Source organism: Sciurus carolinensis, unplaced genomic scaffold (genome assembly GCF_902686445.1).
Source record: "Sciurus carolinensis unplaced genomic scaffold, mSciCar1.2, whole genome shotgun sequence".
Classification (NCBI taxonomy): Eukaryota; Metazoa; Chordata; class Mammalia; order Rodentia; family Sciuridae; genus Sciurus; species Sciurus carolinensis.
This window is the reverse complement of record NW_025920118.1, coordinates 372,465-398,801: the sequence shown is the minus strand read 5'-3', so window position 1 is coordinate 398,801 and position 26,337 is coordinate 372,465. Positions and strand designations below refer to the sequence as shown.

Genomic DNA, 26,337 nt, shown 5'->3' with positions numbered 1-26,337 from the left:
ATAAAGAGTGTTCATAAATAAATTTGTGCATACATCCACAGAGTTGAGGAGCACTAATCTGATTCATTGAGGCATATGCTATGTCTGTTTGTCAGTTGTACACTGAGGCTCTGTAGAAGCCAAATCAAAACTGTAGAGGCCTTATTGTAATGGTGTCACTTCAAACTGCATATTCTAAATTCTGTTCTGCAAACAGCATTGAAGATGTGGCAGTTAGCATGGATTGGCTTAGTGCAATCTATTTTGTAAGAATAAAGTAATCATAAATAAAACGATATTTGGAATTTCTATAAATCCAAAGAAAACATTTTGCAACTATTATTACTCCTAGTTTTCTTGAATGACCAGATGAAAATGTTCCAAAATATGGTAAAGATTTATTTTTTCTTATACCAAACTTCTTATCTCACTTTATAAATTGGCAAATTATTATGAGTTATGTAAATATTTTATGGTTCATTTTCTTAAGTAAATCAGAGACTGAGTCTAGCCTAATCTCTCTGACTCCTACTTTTCCTATTAATAATTATTTTAAATATAAATAATTCAGTAACATAATTAGGTAAAATTAAATAATATTCTGGAGGTTAAATTCAAGTATCTTAATAAAAACTTGAAATTCAGTACCCAGTTTTAGACTAGCTTTCCAACATGGAACCATAGACCATAAAGACCATCAGACCAAGGGAAAAGAACCCACCATACCCAGGAAATGAACTTAGGTTTATTTTCACAATCTATTCTAAAATATATTCACAGTTGTGTACTTAAACAACTGTATACTCTGAATGTATATCCTGAGAAAAACATCTTTGTGAAGAATCAGATGATAGTACCTATGTGAGTCTGTCTCTGGCTCTTCTATTCCATACAAAAACTATCAGCATATGAATGAAGAAGGAATATCACACACAGACAAACACACACACACACACACAAACACACACACACACACACTCTCACACAATGGAGATTTTTTTCAGAAATAAAGAACAAAATTGTGTTATTTGAAGGAAAATGGATGGATCTAGGGAGCATTTTGTTAAGCAAAATAAGCCACACGCAGAAAAACAAATGTCATATGTTTTCTCTCAGATGTTGAAACTGGACAAGAAGAAGAAAAAATGATCTCATGAAAATCTCAGATCAGTATAGTAGAGAGAGAAGATCGGGGAGGGCTGAGCGAAGAACCAGGTACTAGAAGCCAGGTTGATCAAATGTGCTGCATGCATGTATAAAGGTGCTGCAGTGAAATCCATCATTCTGTATAGTTAACATGCATCAATAAAAATAAAGGACCCCAAATGTCTAGATTTATTGGAATTTTAAATCAGTATAATAATGTGTTCTTATTTGTACTGTTTCACATGTGATGGACATGGAAATAGTGCTTGGGTTTCAGAAGGAGAATCTGTATGTCATGGACACAGTTGTTGAATTCATTCATGAACTTCTATATGCTGATTATTCACTAATCTATTCAATTAATTAGATTTTATAGTACAAGAGCAAGTTTAGTGATTTTTATTTCTATGCCAGTGTTCACTGATTGAGTCACGGAAGGATTTTACAGGAACTTACTGTTTTTTTTAATTCTAATTTCAGATCTTCCTAAAAAAATAAATAGCAAATATTTCCAAAATTCAGACAAGAAATGGCAGTGTGATTCACATGTTCTTAGCTTTATCATACTGTATATGAACCAACCATGTTTGAAAACACCAGCAAAGGAAAACTTACTTGTGGTCAAATGAGAGACATGAAAAAGTTTGTTGAAATTAAATACTTTGTGATATTAGTCAATAATAATTTATACATCTTATAATTTTACACATGATATGCAAAATAATTTAATTTTGACCTATAGTTTCATACATTCTCTGCATATCTACATAAAAACGTTGAAAACACTGTTGTCATTGATGAATATAGTTACTTTTAAGTTTATCTGCCAAAGTTTTTAATCTGATGTTAATAATTTGAATAAGTCTTGTCTTGAAATGGATATGCTTTTTGTTCAAAAGAAAATCAAATATATTAAAAAATGATGGATCGATTAGGTAAATATGTAAAGCAAATATTACAGAAAAATTATTTCTGGTTGTTCAATTCATTGATGAAGTCTTTTGAGTGTGTTTGAAATTGTTGGCATATGAATCTAAATTTTTCAACTGTAAATTTTATTAAATACTGTTGAAGAATTTTCAACAAAACTTTAGTGCCTGAGTTGATATAAACTAGAAATATGAAAATTTTTTAAAGACTTCTTACACAAAATGTAAAATATTCCATCATTAATTTTTTAATATTCATAACATATTAAAACATTTTAGATGTTAGCTTCCATAAGTATTATTACAATTAATTTAAGATTTCTTTTTACTTTTAAAGTGTCACCCCTAGGATAATTTAAATTACTTATGTATTATATTTCTTTGCTTATTTAAATATGATTGTGTGTGGTCCTCCTTTCATCTTGTTAGTTTATTACCCTAACATCAGAAACTCAAGTAAGTGAAGGTCCTTGCATTAGATTTGCTTTGCTTGCAGGGACTATTTACATAATCTTATGCATGTACTATTGATTTGCTAAATAAAGTCTTTTCTGTCACTACAGGAGAAGAGTGGCAAGAACCATTTGCATTCACATGTAGCAGACTTCTATTTGCAGTTTCACTTGGGTTCATGCTTTTTCTCCTGCCCTGTATTATGCCTGAGAGAAATTCTGACACACCATGGAAAAGAAAAATGGATCCAATGAAAATGGGCTGGTTGGATTTGGTGAATAAGAAGTGTAAAGAAGAGGAGATTATAGCAGTGCTGGAAAATAGGTGGAACTGGAGGACATCATGCTGAGTGAGATAAGCCAGACACAGAAAGTCAAGGTTTAAATGTTTTCTCTGCTAGGAGGAATTTAGACCAAAACAAGAGGAGAAAGAGGGAATGGGGTCCCATGAAAATAGGAGGGAGATCAGAGCAATAGAGGAAGGGGAGAGAGGGAAGAGAGGAGGGATAGGAAAAGGGAGGAACTGCAGAACAAAATTGATCAAATTATGCTGTGTGCATATTTGAGTATACCACAGTGAACCTCACCTGTACATGTACCTCTAAAGCATCAATTAAAAAATGACAATAAATGGAAGGGATACTGGTAGAGTAAAGGAAAGGGGATGAGGTGAGGGAGGAGGAGGGAAAGAGAAAACACTGTGCACTGAAGTGGATTCAGGGGTGTATGATTATGTGATTATGTTAAAGTGAACCCCACTATTATGTATAGTTATAATAAACTAAGAATACATTAAGTATTTATGAAATCTATCTGACTTACTTTTGAGGATAACTCATGACACTCTGTTTGTTGCTACTAAAATGTGTATATGTTAATGTGAAATACACATAAAATCATTGGGTTATTATTCAAACCCCAAAATTTGGAATCCTAAAAACAGAAAAAGATTGGAACATTGGAATACTTCTGAAACACAACTACTTCCAATGGTGGCAGATGAACCTTATCACAATCAGAGGTTTATTATGGAAAAGGTTATAAGAAGCTGCATGCTAAGGGTTGATGGGATATCCAAAGTATAGGACAAATCATTTCACCTTGACTTCTAGCCAACAAATAAAAGTGAAAAACAGGAAGAAAAAGTAGGTACAAATTTTGGGGCACGGGAGGTAGTATTGTCCACACCTAGACTATTGTTTTGAACCACATGGTAGGCTACACAAAAACTACTGACATTATATTGAATCAAGTAGAAAAATAAGTAGCAAAGGGATTGCTCATGATCCAGGATTTAGTGTCAGCCCCCAACTTGAATCACACAATTGCTAAAATCTATGGTTTTACCAGGTACTATTATTTGGAAATGGTATCATGAGGCTTTTATCATACACCCCAATGGGATATCCACAAGTCAAATCCCATTCACAATGGGATAAACATGCCCTTTGAAACACCAGCCTTTCTATGCTACTGGGTCTTGGCAGACACAGAAATCTCATCACTAAGGGGTGTTATGTAGTAAAATTGAGTACATAAATCTATATGCCAAAACAGAATTCTAGTTTACAACCAATAATAAATTTGGTGCACATAAATTCTGGGAGATGATGAAGAGTCTTTCTGGGGTCATTGTTCATAAAAAACCCAAATGGAAATTAAGGAAAGCAACAACAATTAACAAGCTACAGCATGATCATGTGAGTGGCTGTGGGGACCCAGGAATGCTTTGGGGACAAGAGAATTTATGGACCCACAAAGAAGTGAACAGAGTGCTTCCAATTCTTCTCTAATGCCCCCAAGGGCACCAAACCATATCTGTTTATAGCCCCAGATGTTGAAGCTAGCATTTGACAATAAATACAGCAAACTGAAGGTAGAATTGGTCTTCAAAGTGATGTAGAACTCTGCTCTCCTTGACCAGCCATTTCAACCTAAGCAAGAGCAATAGACTGTCTCCATCAGGGACATGGGTGGGCTACATGGTAGACTAGGAATCTAGAAGATGAACCTTCAGATATGGGTGGGGAATGGTGAAATCCTTAGGTTTCTGGTGTGCAGAGGTGAGACTGATCAACACAGGAGGCAGACCACGGCATTTTCTCTTGGAAAGAGACTTGTATGACAATGCATGGGTTGAGGAGAAGCTGTGACCAAGACCCCAGAAAGACATACCTGCAATTTTCCCTCACCTCATCACCACAGAAGTCCCACTCTGCAGGCAAAGCCCTGAGAAGGCCCCCAAATGGGATGTTCCTCAGAGCATTGGTCTATTCAGAGAGAAAATGGAGTCCTGAGAGGAAGAAATGATTGAATTTCCATCACTTTTTCAAAATAAGAAAACCACATGTCATTTGTCATGTAGACACAATTTTATACCTGAGTGTGAACCATCTGGGGTGTATCAAGAGTTGAGCCTGATGGTGGATGAGGCAGAAACCACAAAGGGAAGAGGGGTGCTCTTCTCCAAGTTCTCTCTAAATTGAGGACTGGAGATATAAAAAAAAAAAAAAATTTAGAAAAGATCATCTTTCCTGACATTGGGCACCATGGGCATTTCTATCAGGGAGCTTGTCTGGGTGGCTGTGGAGAGCCACAGGCTGGGATCTGAGCCAGGCTTTAGTGTTGACACTTGGACTAACTTGCAAATCTTCTCCATTCTGGGGAAAGTCAGACATTGTCATGCACTACAGCAACTAGAGGTGCACAGCACCTCAGAAATAAGGTGAATCCCTAACTAACATCCTTTTATACTCCTACCATGCAGCTGAGCAGAATGACTCTCCAACAGGCCACTATTTATATATGCCTGTACCTCACGTCATGAATAGGTATAGAAGGACCACACACAACAGCCTCTCACACATTACCTCATTAATAAGTAAAGAAAGACCTGATGGCACCATCTCACCAACTCTTTGGTTTTGAGAGTTTGCTGGTCAACTCCTCTCAGCCATGTGGGGTTTGCTGTTCTTCCTACAACATCCTATCCCCATGTGGGTTTTAATTCATGTGCATTCCAAAGCGTTTGGAGAAGACTGTAGAATCTGTTACCCCATAGATCATGAATAAGGTTGGCAAGCCGTGGTGGAAGCACACATCTTCCTGCCTGGGGGCTGAGAGGAGCAGGAGCTTTGGTGCATTTTTCTGCCTTTGCACTGGGGAGTGTGGGGTTATCCATTTCTAAGGACATCAAGGCAGGACTCCATTGCAAATGCATTCCCTGCATGGTTCATGGATGGTAAAGATCCTAATTAAAAGAGCAGTGTTAAGGGACTTGTTAAGTCAGGCTTCTGGTTTGTGGTGGAAAACTTTTAATCAGTGTGGAAAAGTTGAGCACCCACTGAACATTGTTACCGCAGCTTCCCAATTAGCAAAAGTTAAGACTAATTTGTTCCTTGGAATTCTCAGCTAATTAGAGACTTAACACATTAGGGAATTGAGGGAAATTATCAGGGATCAGTAAGGACCCTTTGTTAGTACACTAGGGAAACAGCTGCGTGTTGCCACCTTGACACTTGGCAGAGAGTTGAATCCTGTGGCACTAGGTTATGTTTCTCTGAATTATTTACCCAAGTAATTGAGTGTTGCCAGCCACTTCCTGGGTTCAGTAATTATGCATTAGATGATAAGCTTTTAGTATTTAACATCACCTCCTCCTAGATTAATGTGTAGGCATGATGTCAATGGAATAATTTAAATTCAGAAATATAAAAGATATTAGAGTACTATATCAGCATTACATAAAAATACATTTGCACTTCAAAATGTTATTTATTTACTAGCTGTCATCAATTTGGGTTGTCATGAATTTGGTATCTGTATGAAGCATATATGATAAAAATCTACTTGCTTCAATGAAGCTAAGAGAAGGCATTTTAGCATTTCACTCTTCAAAGGATTATTGTGTGTTCATGCAGAGTGATCTCCTTGGGATATCTTTACAATGACTAAGAATCCAGGTGGACTATTATCTTCAAAGTTTTGCATCTCATCTATCCTATCAATTAGACAAAATGTGTATATATATATATATATATATATATATATATATATATATATATATGAAACTTGGAATATGTAATGAAAAGAAAAAATCTTAGTTTATTTTGAAATATTTAAAATGCACAGACAAGAGCATGGTAATATAATGGACATGCAGATACCTGACACTTAGGTCTATTTTCAAATCATATGTTGATCCTGATTGTTAAAGAGAAGTAGATAATAGAGATGGAAATGAAGCTGCTGGTGCCTCTCCTCGTCCTCTCTTTAATCTCCATCCCTGCACTGTTCCACCAGTAACTATAAGGTCAATATTAGTTGGCCCATAGGTGCTGAATACTGTGAATTTTCTCACCAACTCCATTTGAACATTCTTCTCAACAGAACACACCCAAAGTGATGACCCAGACTGCATATGCTTTTCTCTTCCTTTATTACTGCCAGCTACTCAGGCATTAGATACATGTCCTGTGATGTGAGAGGTCAGAGAAATTGGGACAGAGATTTATATCTCATTTGATATGGCTACGAAAACTACTTGGAAATAAAATAGTCAAGGAGGCATCATCCTACCTGATTTCAAACTATTTTGCAAAGATACAGTATTTTAAATGTCATGTCATTGGCATTTAAAATACACACACTGACCAATGGAACAGAATAGAGATGCTGAAATGAAGCCCTACATCCACACCCAATTGATTTTTACAAAAGTGCAAGGCATTCTGGGAAAAGGTCCAGTCTTTGAAAAGTCCACTTTAATACCCTCTCTTTGCTTTCTTCCTACTTAGTTGTTTCAGTGCTTCATATATTTCAGAAATATGTCCTTTGTTTGGCTTGGAAATAATTTATCCCCAATCCAGAGATAGTCTTTCTAGCATTTCTAAAACTGTGCTAGACTGAAATGATGCAGGCGAGCATCCTGTGCATTTGTTGTCTTTAGAAGAAAACCACCCACATTGCAACCTTTCAATGTGATCTTAGCTGCATTGTGATCAAAGACTTCACTTTGTACTGATTTTATCCCTTCCTACACCTAAGTTTTTGATAGTTTTTATCTTAAAAATGTTGAATTTTGCCAAATGCTTTTCTGTAGTTATTGAGAGGATAACATAGTTTTTTTTCTTTATTTTCTTCATATGAATTATCACATTTTTAGTTGCATGCAATGAATAAGCCTTCTATACCACAGGAAAAATTCCATTTGATTATGATGCATGACCTTTTCATATTCTGTGCAATCCATTTTGCCAATTTTTATTGAGATTTTTTGCATTTGTAGTCTTCAGAAATACTGGTATGTAATTTTCTTTTCTTGTAATTTCCTTTTTTAACTTTGGTATTCAATTGAACTGTGGCCTTATAAAACTAGTTTGCAAGTGTTTCCTCCTCTTTAAATTTTAAGATTGATTGAGAAGGATTATTTCTTAGCTCTTTCTAAAAATGATTTAGCCATGGAGCCATGAGGTTGGGACATTTCATTAATGGGAGAGTTTTATTACGGCTTCTATTAGTCAGCATTTTTTCTGCCGTGACTTAAAGATATGACAAGCACATTAGTGGAGGAAAAGTTTATTTGGGGCTCATGGTTTCACAGGTCCATAGATGACCAGTTCCATTCTTTGGTCCTGGGAAAGCAGAACTCATGGCACAAGGGCTTGGAGGAGGAAAGTACTTCAGCATTTGGGACCAGGAAGCAGAGAACCCTGCTTACCAGGGACAAAATACAAACCACAAATGTTGGCCCCACAGATCCACCTTCACCAGCCACACCCAACCTTCCTACAGTCACCACCCCCTTAATTTCTATGAGGGAATTAATGCATGGATTAGGTTAAGGCTTTATGACCCCATCATATTCCCTCTGGACCTTAGTGCATTGTCTCACACTTGAGCTTTTGGGGGACACCTCACATCTAAACGATAACACTATTTTACTTTTCTTACTCATTTTTGGTCTGTTTGAATTTTCTTCTTCTTTATAACTCAATTTGATGGGTCATATATTTTGTTGATTTATTTATCACATCAAATTTACCCAATTTGTAGACACATAATTGTCCACAGAAATCTCTTCTGATACTGTGTATTTCTGAGGTGTGTCTTTCATTTCTGTGAAATGAAAATGTGTGTGAATCTTTCATTTCTGGTTTTTTTTGTGTGTGTAAGTATTTTGTGGGATGGTTTAGCTAAGAATTTGTTGAATTTTTTCTCTTGAAATAGAAATTCAGTATTTTAATGTCTTGCATTACTTTTCTACTCTCTATCACATTTATTTCTATTTCTGCTCTAATCTTTATTACCGTATCCTGCCAAATGTGAATTTAGTGTTTTTCCCTATTTCTTTGATGTATAACATTTTTTTGTTATTTTAATCACTTCTACTTGTTTGATGTAGGTAGTTTTTGTTATACACATTTTTTTATAAACTGCATTTGCTGAATCTCATAAGATTTGCGGTACATACATATGCCCATCAGGTGTATTTATTTCAAAGTGTAGTTCAAATCCAGCATTATCTTCGTGGTGTTATGTCTGGTTGATCCACTTTGAAGATTTTACAGTTTTAATTAGCACACTTAAATCTACAGACTGAGTTACCCTTTGCACCAGTTGTGATGGTGAAGTTTATATTTTTTCTATAAAAATCCAAGTGCTCCAGCTCCTCCTTATAACAAGACTATTATTTCTTCATAGGATTACTTGCACAATTTTTTATTTCTTTTTCTGTTTTTTTTTTTAATTTCCTTTTCTTAAAAAGCTTGGGATTGAACCCAGGGGAACTCAAGATCTATGCATTTTAGACAAATACTCGACCACTGTGCTACAACCCAGGTCCCAGCTGTGCACTGTTAAGAATGTTAAGTCACTGACCTTTTCTGATCTCTTTTTAGTTTCTCTTTTCTATTCTTCTACCAGTGTGCCTATCCGTCCATTAATGTAAGGATCACTGTGCCTTGTACATTACAGACCTTGAAACAGGCATTGTGAACTTTCCTGTGAAACCATCTTGGTCTTAAGCTTTTGAGAGAAGGAGCGATCAATTATGAATTCGATGCTTTTTTCTTATTGACACATAACTGTGCAAATTTATAAGGTATAGTTTGACTTTTCAACAAATTAACAGATAATGTAAAGATCAAGTCAGGCTGATTGCCATAGCAATCATCATAAACATTTATCATTTATTTATTGTGAGAACCTTCAAAATCTAGTTATTTTAAATACAAAATGCATTATTGTTAGCTATGTTTGACTCACTGTGCATTATAGTGCCAGAATTATTCCATTTATCTAACTGCACCATTGTGGCCACTAACTGATACTTCTCTATTCCCTGCCCTGCCAGGCTCCCCAGCCTCTCATAACCACTATTCTGCTCTCAGCTCACATGAGCACAACTTGCTTAGAGTCCACAGAGTGAGATCATGTGGTATTTGTCTTAGACAGCATGACTTACCTCACTTAGTGTAATGCCCCACTGTCATGTGTTGCTGCAATGATAGGATAGTATCTGTTGAAGAATAATTAGTATTCCCTTGTGTATGTGTACAATGTGTCTGTCACCATGGATTCACTGCCAAGGGCCTCAGTTGATGACATTGCCTTGATTTGAATAGTGCTGGAGTGAGCAGGGCATGCATATATCTCTGATGTGCTGACTTGATTTTCTCAGGATGGATACCCCAATTTCTGGGTGGCATGGGTGCTCTACTTCTCTATTCTCTCCCATAATGACTGCACTAATCTGCCCTGTCATTGAGTGTGTGCAAAAGTTCCCCTTCTCCCTCACTAGCATTTGCTACATTTTCTTTTGAAAATGGCCATTCTGAGATGAGCTGATCTTTCATGGTCATTTAGATCTGGATATCCTTTATGGATAATTATATTGACTGCTTTTTCATTTATCTGTTGATCACTTGTGTGTTTTCTTTTGAGAAATGTCTATCCAGGCCTTTTCCCTACTCTTTAATCAAATTAATTTTTGTTGTTGATACAGAGTAGTTTGAGTTCCTGGGACCTTCCAGATATTAACCCCTTGCCACAGTCCTAGTTTGCAAACATTTTCTTGTTTTCTGTAGTGTTTCTCTTCCTTCTGTTGATTGTTTCCTTTGCTCTCCAGATTTTCAAATTGATGTTATCCTATTTTTTTAAATTTTGCTTTCATTAATCTTACGTTAAAGATTTTGTCTCAGAATCCTTGTGTGCAACAATGTCATGATGCCACATAGCATTTCTCTTGTGACATACACATTTTAGTTGCAGGTCTTACACTTAGGTCTTTTGTCCATATTGAGGATATTTTGTTATATGATTACAAGTATACAGTCCCATTATTTTGCATGTGCATATACAATTTTCTCAGTAGCTTTTATTGAAGACACTATCCTTTCTTCATTTTATATTCTTGGCACCTTTGTGGAAATCAGTTGATTGATGTATTTCTGAGTCCTCTATTCTATTCTATTTGTATCTATTTATGTGACAGAAATCTATTATTTTAGTAACTGTAGTTTTGCAGTCACTTTTGAGGTTAAGTAGTGTGAAGACTGCACTTTAGTTATTTTCACTCAAGATTGCTTTGGTCATATGGGTCTTTGTGGTTTTATATAAATTTTAGGATTATAAAATAATTCTATGAAGAATGACATTAGAAATTTTATAGACATTTCATTGAATCTGTAGATCTCTTCGAGTGGATGTACATTTTTATAATATCAGTTATTATATTCATTATCTCAAAATATCATTTCATTTATTTTATTCCCTTCAATTTCTTTCACCTATTGAATGGGGTTTCTTCCCTGGAGGGGTTAGGGTGATGGTGTCACCTACACACAGACACTGGGGACTTGCCCAAAGTGGTAGTGAAGCAAAATCGGTTTATTGTGCACAAAACTATTGATTACATAGACTGTGCAGCTGCTTACATGAGGGGAGGTTCCTTCTGCATCAGCCAATGACAAGGTGATTAACTCTGATTATTGCAGATGTTCCCAAGGTTACAGCAAGCATCACAAGTCTGCTGGGTAGCATTCCAATCCATCTTGAGTGGTGGGCCTTTGCTCACACCATTAACTCAATTACTACTGCCAAGTATGCCTGTGGGACATTACCTACATTCACCTATGTTTTACAAAAATTCTTTTTAATCTCCTTGGTTGAACTTATTCCTAGGTATTTTTCTTTTTTCTAGTCATTGTTGAGATTCCTTTCTTGACTTCTTTTCCAGATAGTTCAATATTAGTATAAAGAAACACCACTGAATTTTGTTTTATTTTCTTTCTTCCTCTTCTTTCTTTTCTTTGTATGAGTGTGAATGAGTGTGTGTGTGTGTGTGTGTGTGTGTGTGTGTGTGTGATGTATCCCACTGTGAATTCAATGTGTCTTTGTTGATTTCTTTCTGGAACTCCTGTCCATTGCTGAAAGTAGGGCAATAAAGTTCCCTGAGATCATGGCATTTCTCTCTCTCCTCTTACATAAATTAATGTTTGCTTTATGCTCTTGGGTACACCAATGGTGAGTGCATGCATATTTGCTATGATTATATCATCTCATACTGACCCCTTCATTATTATATAATGTCCTTGTTCCATTTTCTTATGTGTTACTATTCCTACTAAGTATATAAGTGGCTTGCATCCAATGATCACTGTGTTAGAGTATTCTGCATTTGTGTGATTGCTCACTCTTTTCTGTGGGTTGGACCTCTGAAGTCTGTGTGTTTCCTTTTAGCATAATTTTCTTCCAGTTTGAAAGTCTTCTTTAAGAATTTCCTGTAAGAATATTCTGGTTGCAAATACTTGTCTCTGCTCCAATTGTTTGGGGTGCCTTCATGTTTCCTCCAGTCATATCAAAGAGTCTTGTAGGTATAGCAGTCTTGGTTAGCAATTTCATATCTTTTTTCCTTTTTTTTTCTGTAATATCCCTCATGGGCACTGAGTTTCTGCTGGACAGTCTGCTGGACAGGTGTGTTGGAATTACACTGTGTGGTTTGCCTCTTCCTCTTTCTCCTTTCAGGATCCTCTCTGCTTTTTACCAATGTGACAGAAAGACATCTGGGTCAACTCTGCTCAGTGCCCTTTGACCTCTGTGTACACAAATTTTATGTCTTTCTTCCGGCAGAGAGAGTTTTCAGTTATTATTTCTTCTATTAAGCTTACTGTTGGGATTTCTACAGGTCCTTTTGGTAGCACCAGTGACTCAAATATTTACTCTTTTGATACTTCATAATCTCATTAGTTTTATTCATTTCTTCTTATTTTTTTCTATTAATTTTTTATTTTTGAGTAATCTGTCTTTGTTTTCACTAATGCTTCTTGAGAAATTCTGCTTCTAATTCCTGCTATTAAATAGTCATTGCATTTATTGTATCTTTTAGATCCAGAATCTCTGCTTGCTTTTAATATTTATTTATTTATATGAGACTCTGGGGATAAAATCCCATGCCTCATACATGCTAAACAAACTCCCTACCACTGAGTTACATCCTGCTTCATCCTTTTTATTATTTCAATTTCTCTATTAATTTTTTCTCAAAAAATTCAGAATCATTTCTATGTTTCATCAACTTCTTTTGCTTTTTCTTTCAAGAACTATTTCTAATCTTTTTCTGCCAAATTTTTCATCTGCAGTTGTTTAATCACTTTTCCATTTTGGTGTCAAAATCTTGAAACCCACAACTTAAGGGAAAGTAGCTTTGTTTTGGTTTATAATTTCAGAGGTTTTGAACCATATATCGTGGGCCCATCACTGTGGGCTTGTGATAAGGCAGAACTTCATGGTGGGCAGCATGTGGCGGAGCAAAGCTGCAGACTGTCACCTGTGACAGTCAAGAGCAGAGAGGGAGAGGGCCAAAGAGGTTTGGGGAGAAAACATCCTTCAAGGGTCATATCCCAGTCAACCATTTCTTTAAGCTCTGCCCAACTCCTGAAGTTTGCACCACCTCCAATAGTGCCATGAGCTGGGTACCAGCCTTCAACACCTGAGTCTTCTAGGGACATTCCAGATACAAACTACAATGGAGTGTTTGGAATTTGCTGAACCACATATCTTTCCTTAATTGCTCTTTTTTTTTTTTTCACATGAGGGAGTTTATTAAGCAAACAGAGTGTCTCCCTGCCGGGTAAGACAGAAAATGAGAGGAAAAAAGAAAGGGTGCACACTAGATAGAGTGGAAAAGCGAGGAGGAGAGAGAAAGCAAGAGAAAAAATGGCAAGGAAGCTATGTTTAAGCAGTTGAATTCTGCCGGGCTCCTTAACTGCTCTTATATCTTTAAAATGTGCATCTGTGTGTGTGGCATGTGTGTGTACACTTGTGCACACATGTGCTTGTGGATTAACTATGTATTTCAGACCTTGCAGCCTGAATTTGCTTGTGAACATTTTTTTCTCAATGAACTGACTGTTGTATCCCACTCAGCACTAGACTTGCATTGAGCCCAGTTTAGAAGTGATGGCTCTACAGTGATGCAGTGTCTCACATAAATCCATCTATGAGAAACCCACAGAGGGCAACCAGGCTGTGTGAGAGAGCCAGTCAGTAGCATGTTGACAGCATCTGTGAACTGACCATGTGCATGTTAGTGTCATGGCCCTGAACATTTGCATTGGTGCTGTGTCCCTTGTGGCAGAGATGGGGAGCCACAGACAAGTTTGATTTGAAGGCTCTTGGGAGCCCCCCTCCTCTGTTTATCCCTAGTTGGTCCAAGCTCATTCTAACCCACAGATTCTCATGGTGCTTCTCATGGACCGATGCAGGAGTGATTCTCCTGTGGATCACTTGATGGTGGGAAACCTGAATGACTATCTCAAGTCTCCTTCATTCCATGGAGAAACCATGAGTGGAGGGGGAACATTGTGGTTTGGATGTGAGGTGTCCCCCAAAACCGCATGTATGAGACAATGAAAGAAATTTCATAGATAGACTATGATTAGATTTTGAAAGTTTTAGCCTGAAGATTGGATTAATTATCTAACTGGGTATTAAATGTAGACAGGTGGGGTGTGACTGGAGGAGGTGAGTCAATGGGGGTGTGACTTAGGGCTTTATAGTTTGTCCCTGGTGAGCAGAGGTCTCTCTGCCACCTGGGTTCCATGTCCTGAGCTGCTATTCTTTACATTCTTCCATCTACCATTGGGACCAGAGCAATGGAGTGTCATCTGTGGATTTAGAGCTCTTAGAGTCTCAAATAAACTTACTCCTCTAAGATTTTCTGGGCAGGCATTTTGGTCACCATGATGCAAAAGCTGACTAACACCAGGAATTTTCACATATGTTACATTAGAATCCTGGAGAGGATCATCATGATCACGGACAAACATTGCATTGACTGTACTACTAAAATTTGTTCATTTATTTTGGTCCAAGAGCTGAAGAACTTCACTGTGATGTTCTGGTTTCCTTAGTTCTGGTTTAAAATAATTTCTCTGCCTCAATGACTGTTTAAATTGAAGCTTTTTTAAAAGAATGACCTCTGGAGGCTCTACTACACCATCATAATCCTAGAATTAGGACTGACAACTTTTAATAAAAACTTGAGTTCCTAGGAAGTTTATTGTTTTACCCATTATGAGGCATGAGTCCTGGAAGCCAGGTATTCTAGGTACACCAACAAAAATGAAGTTGCAGTCCAAACATTGGACATATAGCCCATGTTCCCACTTGTGTCTTGTTATTAAGAAAACAGATTATCATTGAATTTATGCAAATAATTACATTTCCAGGAAAAGAAAATTCACTAAAGTTTCTGAGTTCTGTAGAGTTCAGATAGAGAGAGAGTCAAATGTTTCAATTTAGTTTACTGAAGTGCAACTTACCAATTTACATTAAACTACAGGTATAATAAATGAAAACAGCAAAACTTTCCCTTTGATCTGAAAAATAAAACACTCAAAGAAACAGAAATATCTCATATTGAATCATAAAATTTAATTATGAGCACAGTCATGAAAATTACTGTGCTTGGGCTGGGGAGATAGCTCAGTCAGTAGGGTGCTTGCCTTGTAGGCACAAGGCCCTGGGTTCAATTCCCAGCACCACACACACACACACACACACACACACACACACACACACACAATCACTGCTCATTAGTTCATTTAGTAATGTCTTCATTTTTGTTTGATGGTGGGGTGGGAATCTCAGGAAGTCACTGATTTCTTCCTTAGTTCATGAGGTTCTTACTTCCTCCCATTACATGATATTGAGTTGTCAGAGACAACTTGTCAGAAATTTTCTTAAGTCTCCTTGAAGAAGAAGCAATTTTGGAAAGTTGATTGTAAACACTTTTATAAAAAAAATCAGGTTCCATGCTTGGATCCTGCAGATGAACCACAGATGAAGGATGTTCCATCTATTATTTCATTAAATATATTTCCTCAGCCTTTTCCCCCTCCTCTTTTTAAATTCTTCCTTCGTTTGGCCTGTGGATGTCCCACATTATCACAGACTTTCTGTGTTTTTTAAAAATTATTTTTTTCTTCTTGTTCCTCTGTGGGATAATTTGCATGTTTTCTTTGGAATATTCTGCCTGATTTTGCACTTAATGATAGGGCTGTATTGTTTTTATAGTTTTTTTTTTTCTCATTCAAATGCATGCTGTGGTCTTGGTCCTACATTGCTCACTAATAGGTGTGGGGGGAATAAAGGGAAATTTCAAATATGTCTTGGAAATTCATAAGAGAAAGTGAGGACTAAAAATCCAGTGCATGATGCAAAGAGTAGCACAAAACTAGAAAAGCTAATGTAAGTGTTGGTTTTTAAATATAATTCCTAATAAAGGAATCTGCACCTTAGTATGATGGGTGCAACTGATATTCTTGAGAGCTTGTTTGGGGGTTCTAGAAGGGGAGCACATCAACTCATATACTCTTGAATGAAGAATGATCCTCTTTTGGGGAAGGTTGTCCTCCTCCACCCAGTGCACAACTTTGGGAGGGATGCACATGCAGCAGTGAAGAAGGAAGAGGACACCAGCCTAGCCAGCCAGATCAGCTGAATCAACCCTGGTTATCAGTGGGGTGACTGATGTCACAGCCAGATCACCCTCACCTCCAAAATTTGATATTCTGTAAAGGAAAAATATATGAATAAAATTATATACCCCATAGTATGTTAATGTTGTCTAGGTTCTTCTCATGCTCAAAATCTACCTCTGATCTAAATTTATTATTTAAACTTTTGATGGCTCCATTATATGATCTTTGAAATGGTATCTGTATTTTTAATTATGCCATTATACATATAAATCTTGAATATTAATTCACCTCAAACATCATTTGACAAAGTGAAAGGAGTAAATTAATAAAATGAAGATTACAGTGGAATGAAATATTTTAATGATTTCAAAATATCAAGTCAGCAATCAAATGACAGTGATAATGAACCATAAGCGAGTCAAGAAAATAGATGAAGACACCCTCTTCTACTAAGGAAAGAATAGTGAGCTGCTTGTAGGATATATTTTTGAGGGAAGAATTGAAATTATTTTCTAGTAGGATGAAGGAAGGCAAGAAGGTTTGGGAATACTGCTCTCCAGGAAAGAAACACTGGAAGGGGAGCAGTTTGTGTTCTTGAATCTGGAGTTCAGTTTATAGTCTTAATTGGTACTGTACATTAATAGAAACCAAAGTGTCATGTTATCCAAATGCAATGCATAAAAATTGATGAGTTTTCACACAAAAAATGATAGGCATGCATTTCATTTTAGAAAAATCTGACTTAAATTTGAGTAAATCCTGGTTATGAAATATTATATAAATGTGATATAATTGAAATGATATATATGTATGATGTATTATATATACAATATGTACTATATGTAATATATATTATTGTATTTATTCTCACAAGACATCTACTGAGGTATACAGATATCAAGTGTTGCTATTTCTGCAAACTACTGTCAAATGCTTCAGTATAGAAGAAGGATAAACAAAATAAGAAAGATTAAATTTAAAGAGTATAAGGAGAATATATTGGTGTTTATCACACTATCCTTCAATTCCTCTATGTTAATATATTGTATATTTCTCAAAATTTTCTGTAATTATTACTCATATACTCAAGTATTAATATTTTGATGTAAGATATTAACCTTGGCATAGCCTAAAAAGTAAAAATTTTAAAGAATCATAAAATAATATTGTTTATTAATTTATTTTTATCCTGAAATAATAATAACTCCAACTGAAATTATTAAATGAGACATTTTGTATAACACTGAAGTCAGGGAAAGAATCAGGAACACAGATGCAGATGGCAGTTTAGTCTTCTACCTGAAGAAAACCAAGGGGGTGTCAGTGGGCAAGGGATTGAGGGCTGATCTGGGTGCCTCAAATTTAAAAGTCATTTATATGAATAAGATTCATTAAGAAAATTGCTAAAGAAAAAGAAAAAACAATGATGTAAGAGGAAGAGGAAGAAACTAAGAAAAGTGACCCATGAGCAAATGGCAAAGGGTTTACGGAAGGAGTAAGTCAACAATGCATAAAATCTCAGCCAAGGCCAAGAATTAGAAAGATGCCTTATTTTTACTTGATAATGTTTAACAATATTTAGGAAATCAGTGTCCTTATCAACAGTAATTTTGAAAAAATGACTGAATGGTGCACTTGATATACCAGTATTTTTAAAATTTGGATTTTGTTTAGACACATTATTTTGTTCAGCTTTTGCATTGTTGTGAGGAAAAGACCTGACAAGAACAACATTAAAGGAGGAATAGTTTGCTTTGGTTCACGGTTTCAGAGGTTTAGTCCTTGGTCAAGTCCATAGCTCTGGGCCCAAGTGAGGCAGAACATTATGGTGGAAGGGTGTGGTGGAGGAAAGCAGTTCAGGACATGACAACCAGGAATCAGAGAGAGAGAGCTCTGCTCACCAGAGACCACTAAGGACACACCTCCAATGACCCACCTCCAGCTTATCTACAGTTACCACCCAGTTAACCCATATCTACCAGTGGTTTATCAGACCACTGATTAGGTCAAAGATCCCATAATGCAATCAACTCACCTCTGAAAATTCTTTCATTGTCTCACACATGAACTTTTGTGGACACCTCACATCTAAACTACAACACACATTCTTCCCTCTGATTTGCAGACTGAAGAAACACATTTCACCAAGTGCTTGGCAACTGCTGTGTGAGTGGTGCCAGTGTGGGGGAATGGTGATGGCTTTGAGGAAGGATTTTTTTAAACTTTTACTTTTTTTTATTTGTTCTAATGAGTTGTACATGACAGTAGAATGCATTTACACATTTTGATAGATCATACATAAATAGAGTGTAATCTCTCATTTTTTCAGATTATACATATTGTATGATCTCATCAGTCATGCAGTCATATATGTACATGAGCTAATAATGTCTGTTTAATTCAACTATCATTCCTTCTCCCATATTTCTTACCCTCCTTTCACTCCCCTCTACCTAATACAAAGTAATTCTATTCTTTCCTATCCACTCCCCTTACTGTGAACTAGCCTCCCTGAGGAAATTTTCTTAGAAGAGAAAAGCTTAAATGAGGGCTCATTTGTCCGTTCACGTTCTATCTTAAATTGACTTGGATATTGAAGTGACTGAAGAAGTTGTAAATAACCACTGTGTGCCCAAGAAGTAGCTAAAACTGACAACAAATTGTGCTCCAACTATTAATGCTCTTGTGCATTCTGTCTCTACTAGGTTCTTCTGTAAAAGCAAGGATCTATAGAAAACACATCCATTATTACATTTGAAAGAATTTTTATGCAAATATTTATTCAGGAATTAAGGGCAGGAACTCCCCCAAAAAACACAGAAAGAAGGAAAGTAAGGAAGAAAGAAAGAAGGTAAGAAAGAAAGACATATTATTTCAAATGCTATTTTAGAATTTTAGCTTTTATTTTATTCTTTATTTTGATGAGATGCCTGGTCTACTTTGCCATTTCTGTGAATATATCCCCATTTTCTAAGAAGTTGACCAATTTTAACTATTGTCTTAAATTTGCTCGAAGATAATATTCATTCTACTATTATTTGTTTACTTGCTCAAATTGCTCCTACAGACCAAGTCTGTGTCTGCTAGAAATATTTTATTCTTATTAAATTTATATGACCTTTCCATACAATTTTCTTCTCCATATGTTCTAAAACCTATTTATCTGATGGCAAATCATTTTTACTGTCTTAACTTCTGATACAGACTGTTTTAGATTCCACAAGGTGTATACGTGTCTTTCCATAGTATCTCCCAACTACATCTATATTGTTGTAATTGAAAAGATTTGACTATTTTTTATAGTTGAATAATATTTCATTTTTATATTGCTAAATATTATTTTTAATTTTTTATTGGTTGTTTGTAGTCATAAATAACAATATGATTAGTTTATGCTTTGAGTATATTTTGATTCTGCTTAAAGTTAACCATAAAATTTCTGACCAGCATGTGAATAAAAACAAATGGAGCCATATTGACATCATGTGGCTTAAACTTGTTTTACATTTGAAAAGCAAATATTTTCTTTAGAAATTCTCCTTTCTTTTTTTTTTATTATAAACAAATGGGATACATGTTGTTTCTCTGTTTGTACATGGAGTAAAGGCATACCCATTTGTGTAATCATAAATTTACATAGGGTAATTTTGGATGATTCATTCTGTTATTTTTTCCCTTCCCCCACCCCTCCCACCCCTCCCACCCCTCTTTTCCCTCTATACAGTCCTTCCTCCCTCCATTCTTGCCCCCCTCCCTAACCCTAACTCTAACCCTAAAAACTAACCCCTCCCACACCCCATTATGTGTCATCATCCACTTATCAGCGAGATCATTCTTCCTTTGGATTTTTGAGATTGGCTTATCTCACTTAGCATGATATTTTCCAATTTCATCCATTTTCCTGCAAATGCCATAATTTTATCATTCTTTATGACTGAGAAATATTCCATTGTATATATATGCCACAGTTTCTTCACCCATTCATCAATTGAAGGGCATCTAGGTTGGTTCCACAATCTGGCTATTGTGAATTGAGCAGCTATGAACATTGATGTGGCTGTATCTCTGTAGTATGCTGATTGTAAGTCCTTTGGGTATAGGCCAAGGAGTGGGATAGCTTGGTCAAATGGTGGTTCCATTCCAAGTTTTCTAAGGAATCTCCACACTGCTTTCCAGAGTGGCTGCACTAATTTGCAGCCCCACCAGCAATGTATGAGTGTACCTTTCTCCTCACATCCTCGCCAACAACTGTTGTTGCTTGTATTCTTGATAATCGCCATTCTAATTGGGGTGAGATGGAATCTTAGGGTGGTTTTGATTTGTATTTCTCTTATTACTAGAGATGTTGAACATTTTTCCATATGTTTGTTCATTGCTTGTAGGTCTTCTTCTGTGAAGTGTCTGTTCATTTCCTTAACCCATTTGTCAATTGGGTTATTTGTATTCTTGGTGTTGTGTTTTTTGAGTTCTTTATAGATTCTCGAGATTAGTGTTCTATCTGAAGTATGATAGGCAAAGATTTTCTCCCACTCTGTAGGCTCTTTCTTCACATTGCTGATAGTTTCCTTTGCTGAGAGAAAGCTTTTTAGTTTGAATCTATCCCAGTTATTGATTCTTGCTTTTATTTCTTGTGCTATGGGAATCCTGTGGAGGAAGTTTTGTCCTAAGTTGACATGTTGAAGATCTGGACCTACTTTTTCTTCTATAATCTGCAGGGTCTCTGGTCTGATTCCGAGGTCCATAATCCATTTTGAGTTTAGTTTCATGCATGGTGAGAGATATGGGTTTAGTTTCATTCTGTTGCACATGGATTTCCAATTTTCCCAGCACCATTTGTTGAAGAGGCTATCTTTTATCCATTGCATATTTTTGGCACCTTTGTCTAGTATGAGAAAATTGTATTTATTTGGGTTTGTGTCTGTGTCCTCTATTCTGTACCATTGATCTACCTGTCTATTTTGGTACCAATACCATGCCATTTTTGTTACTATTGCTTTGTAGTATATTTGAAGTTCTGGTATTGCAATACCCCCAGCTTCATTTTTCCTGTGAAGGATTGCTTTAGCTATTCTGGGTTTCTTATTCTTCCAGATGAATTTCATGATTGCTTGTTCTATTTCTGTAAGGTACGTCATTGGGATTTTAATTGGAATTGCATTGAATCTGTATAGCACTTTTGGTAGTATGACCATTTTGACAATATTAATTCTGCCTATCCAGGAACATGGGAGATCTTTCCATCTTCTATGGATTTCTTTAATTTCTTTCTTTAGTGTTCTGTAGTTCTCATTGTAGAGGTCTTTCACCTCTTTTGTTAGATTTATTCCCAAGTATTTTATTTTTTTCGAAGCTATTGTGAATGGGGTAGTTTTCATTCTATGAAGCCAATATCACCCTGATACCTAAACCTGACAGAGACACATCGAGGAAAGAAAATTTTAGACCAATATCCTTAATGAACATCAATGCAAAAATTCTCAACAAAATTTTAGCAAATCACATACAAAAACATATTAAAAAGATAGTGCACCATGAAGAAGTGGGTTTCATCCCAGGGATGCAAGATTGGTTCAACATCAGGAACTCAATAAATGTAATTCACCATATCAACAGACTTAAAGTCAGGATAATCCAAGATGACTGTACTAGCTTCAAAATGTGTTGGAAAATGGGGAGCTGCAGTGCAGGGCAAGGGTGTCAAGTTCATAGGGGATGCCTTCAGTCAGGCTGGGGGATCCTGGAGGTGGGGCATGGAGAGTCGAGATGGGGATCCTGCATGTCCTGGTTGTTGGCCCAAATGGGTGGCAGCCACATGTAACCAAACACGTGGGTACTGTGTCAGTGGGCTTCCAGGCAACAGCAGGCAGCTGGTGATCTGCTGGCAGTCTGTGGATGGTTTACAATTGGCAGGTGGACCTCAGGTGGTGGGTGATGGGTAGGTGAAAGGCAGGTGATGGGCAGGCAAGATGCAAAAAAACAGGCAAATGGCAGATGATAGGCAGCACTCAGTGAGTGATCTGCACTTCAAAAATAGTTGATATGCTGGCAGACTGCAGGTGATCAAGGTGGACAAATGGGGCAAAATCAGCATGGGATCAATGAGCAGCAAAGTCTAAAACAGATATTCCTCTGCTTGAAACTCAAGTCACTGAACAACAAGGAATGCAACCTTCCTCTAGTCTGCCATCTTGGATTGCTGCCTGAATGTGTATTTTCAATTAGCCTTTCTTTAGTTCCCTTTCTATCTTCTGCTTAATTCTGCCTTGGTTTCTATTTAATGCATTTCTAAATTTTCTACCTTATATTTTTCAGTTCCAGAATCTGTGTTCTGATTCTTTTTATGATTTCAATGTAGCAGGTGTATCTGATAAACTCCTGTGTTATTTCTCTGTTTGCTTCAAGTTCCCTGACAGCTATTTGAGTTATTTTTCTGAGAGTACACATTTTTCAGTCAGTAGCTGATGTCTTATTTTGCTCATTTGATAAAGTCATAATTCCTCAAATGTTCTTGACATGTAGGTTTATGCATTAAATAATTAGGTATTGATTCTCGCATTCAGACTGAATTTGTGCTTGCTTTTCTTCAAGTGTCCATCAGATTTTAAGAAAAATGCTGACTGTTTGCCTCAAGTTCTGTCCACCACAGTTATTTTGTCACTAGCAGGTTTCCCTAATCCCAGTGCTCCCTGAGTCTTGTGATTACTCCAATATTGTTGGCAGGAATTTTGACCTGGATGGACCTGAGAAAAACCCAAAGATGGCACCCAGGCTGTGTGGGAAGTCAGCCAGGGCCCCAAGTCTCAATTCCCATCCTAGTTCCCCAAAGCTTCTGGCATTGAATGAATAGTTTCCAAGTGGCTGTGGAAGTGGCCAGAGATGCCTGACCCTCCTCCAGATTTGCTGCTGAAGAGAGCCCAGTGAACCTGTCTCATTAAGTCATTAAGTATTTTACCAGGTCCCTACACAGGTGGGATGTTTTCCCAACTGCAGGAAAATGTGCTGGGGCTGAGACTTCCCTTATCCCCAGACCCACTGTAAATTCAAGGCTGGTGAACCCATCTATTGACTCAGAGACATATCCCTCAGAATAATTCTGCATAAGTAAAGTTTCTTCTGATTATAGCAAGAGGGGTTAGATTTGAGATTGAACACCCCTCAAATACACTGTAGAGTGGGTTCTGTTGATCCTATGTCATTAAGATACATGTATATCTCTGAATTTGTCTACACAGATGCATGCTCTAACAGCAGTGAGAAGGGGCAATCCTCAGATAGAGCAGGCTGAGGATATACCACAGGATGGAGACTGGTGTGTCTGCTGTGAATGCTCAGACATGGGGAACTTATTAGGCACAAGAGGAAGTTGAGACTATTACAAAGCTTGATAACCAGCATGGGACTTAAGAATCAGCTAGTATCACAGTTGATGGAACAGGACAGAACTACAGTTTCTTGACCATTGGCATTACTGATGTCCAAAGGAATTAAGCATTTTTGCTCAGGCACTAATAGGCATAACTCCTCAACCCAGGAGCACAGTCAGGGGCCTGTGACTTGAATGTGTGCCTGACTCTCAAAACAGCCTTCCTACATCTTGAGATCCACTAGAATTTCACTACCTCCTGCACGACTCCTGAAAATTCCTTAGATGAACTTTTGCCATATGGGTACAGAATTCCTGTGTTTGGTTTAGCAGTGGATAATCTTTTTTCTCCATGTTACATATATTAATTGCCAATATTTTACCTTGTGTCTAAAAAGTAATGTTTTGTTTGTCTTTTTTGGAGTCCCCACAAGTAGTTCCTACAAATTCACAGAGATGGCAAACAGCATGGAAAATAAATTAATGGACAGATAAAATATACTAGGTTAGAGAAAAAACTCTGAAGGCATAATTAAATACTTTCTATGTGACATTGGGAACAGTATACAGTTTTCCTTTTCTACATTTCTTTTTTTTTTTTTTTTTTTTTGTGGTGCTGGGAATTGAACCCATGGCCTTATGCTTGCAAGGCAAGCACTTTACCGACTGAGCTATCTCCCCAGCCCCCTTTTCTACATTCCTTTATCTACAAAGCAAGGGTGGTGTCAATAGCACTTACATTTGAGAATGTGGTAGGATATAGACATTGTTTCACAAGCTTAGGAAACAATACATTCTCAATAATGATATATCTCAGTGCAATTGACTCAATCATTAACTACTAATGATGCTGATGTATGAACTAAACTTTCTCTTTATTCATTACTAAAGTAGGGATTATATTTGAAACATCAGTAAATTCAGGAACTTAGGCTCATTTTGAAAAGTAAGACTAAGCTTGGTGGTGTTTAATATTTGCACATTTTCCAGCCACATTTTCAAACTTCCCTTGACCTTGGTGTTCCCAAGGCTATTGATGAGGGAGTTCAATATCAGGATGAAGATGGGGTAAAAGGCTGACAGCACCTTATTGTGGATAGCTGACCTGTAGAATTTGGGTCTCATGTAGATAAAAATTGTAGCTCAGAGACAAGTGTGAGGAGCAGGTGGCAAAGACTTTCTTGCATGCTTCTGTGGAGCACATGTGGAGGACAGCAACCAGAATGAGACCTTAGACTATCAGGATGAGTCAGATGGGTAGCAGGAACATCAACACAGAGCACGCATACATGACATCCTCAAAGACAGATGTGTCATCACAAGCTAAGCACAACAGCACGGAGGCCTCATAGAAGCAATGGTGTATCTCACACCCACCACAGTACAGGGAGCTCAGGACAAGAGTTGCCTGAATCAGCCTATCACCTGCTCCAAGAATCCAGGACCCTAAGTCATCCTCAGACACAGTGGCCTGCTCAGGAGCATAGGATAGTGCAGTGGGTGGCATACAACCACATACAAGTCGTAGGACATGGGTGCTAAGGGGAAGCACTCCCACCACCCAGAGTCGCTTCCAGTCAAGTAATCAGCAGCCATTTGGGGCGCAGTGGTGGAAATCATCATTATGCCCATGAGGGAGAGTTGGCTCAGGAGGAAATACATGGGTGTGTGGAACTGGAGGTCCTGTTGAATCAGGAGAATCAGGAGGGCATTGCCCATGAGAGAAGCGATGGTGATTGCCAGCATCACTGTGATGGTGATTACCAGCACCACTGTGAAGAGAAAGAGGTGGAGTCTCATGTGCTCAAATACTCCTAAGAGGATGAAGTTGGAGGTGGTGTTTCTCTTCTCCATAGTTTCAAGATTTATATGCTGTGTGAAAACAGATAAGGGAGGGCTTTTATCACCCAGAAGTCTCAGTGTGACTGCATAGCTTCTGCACCTGGACAGGTATGAAATCCATTGTTCCGATGTAAAGCCCTACCTCCAGTTGTGCTTTTATTTGCTGGTCATTCCACTTCTTAGCTTAAATTTTAACCTCTTCACTGAGGTTGCATGTGTACTTCACATAAGATATTATTGCCAAAATGAATGAAAATATCAAAAGTTGTTATGTATTTCCTAGTGGTAAAGATTTAACATTAATATTTTTATATTACTTGCGCCACTAGTTTTTAGTTTTTGCTATGTATACAGAAACCACCATGAGTCAGTTAAGGAAACACTTGGAAGTCTTCCATTTATATTTATTTGTGTCATAGGTGATTTATATTCATTTTAGGATAACTACATAATTTCAAGATAGACTCCTCTTAAAAATAAACAAGAAGAAATGTTTATTTTACTGAACATTCCAAGAACCACACATAGGAATATGAATCTAAAAAAAGGAAATTCTTCTTTTGAACACTGACAATATCTCAAGTAATTGATGGATGCTTTCCTCCTCTCATTAGTGGTCTTTTACTTCCCTCATATTTGAG

The 26,337-nt window shown here is 37.0% G+C and overlaps 1 pseudogene; it reads right to left on the bottom strand.

Annotated features, from left to right (window-relative positions):
• Window positions 1-24,751: 24,751 nt before the first annotated feature.
• Window positions 24,752-25,708, bottom strand: LOC124973611 (olfactory receptor 2T33-like; annotated as a pseudogene).
• Between the last annotated feature and the right edge of the window lie 629 nt (window positions 25,709-26,337).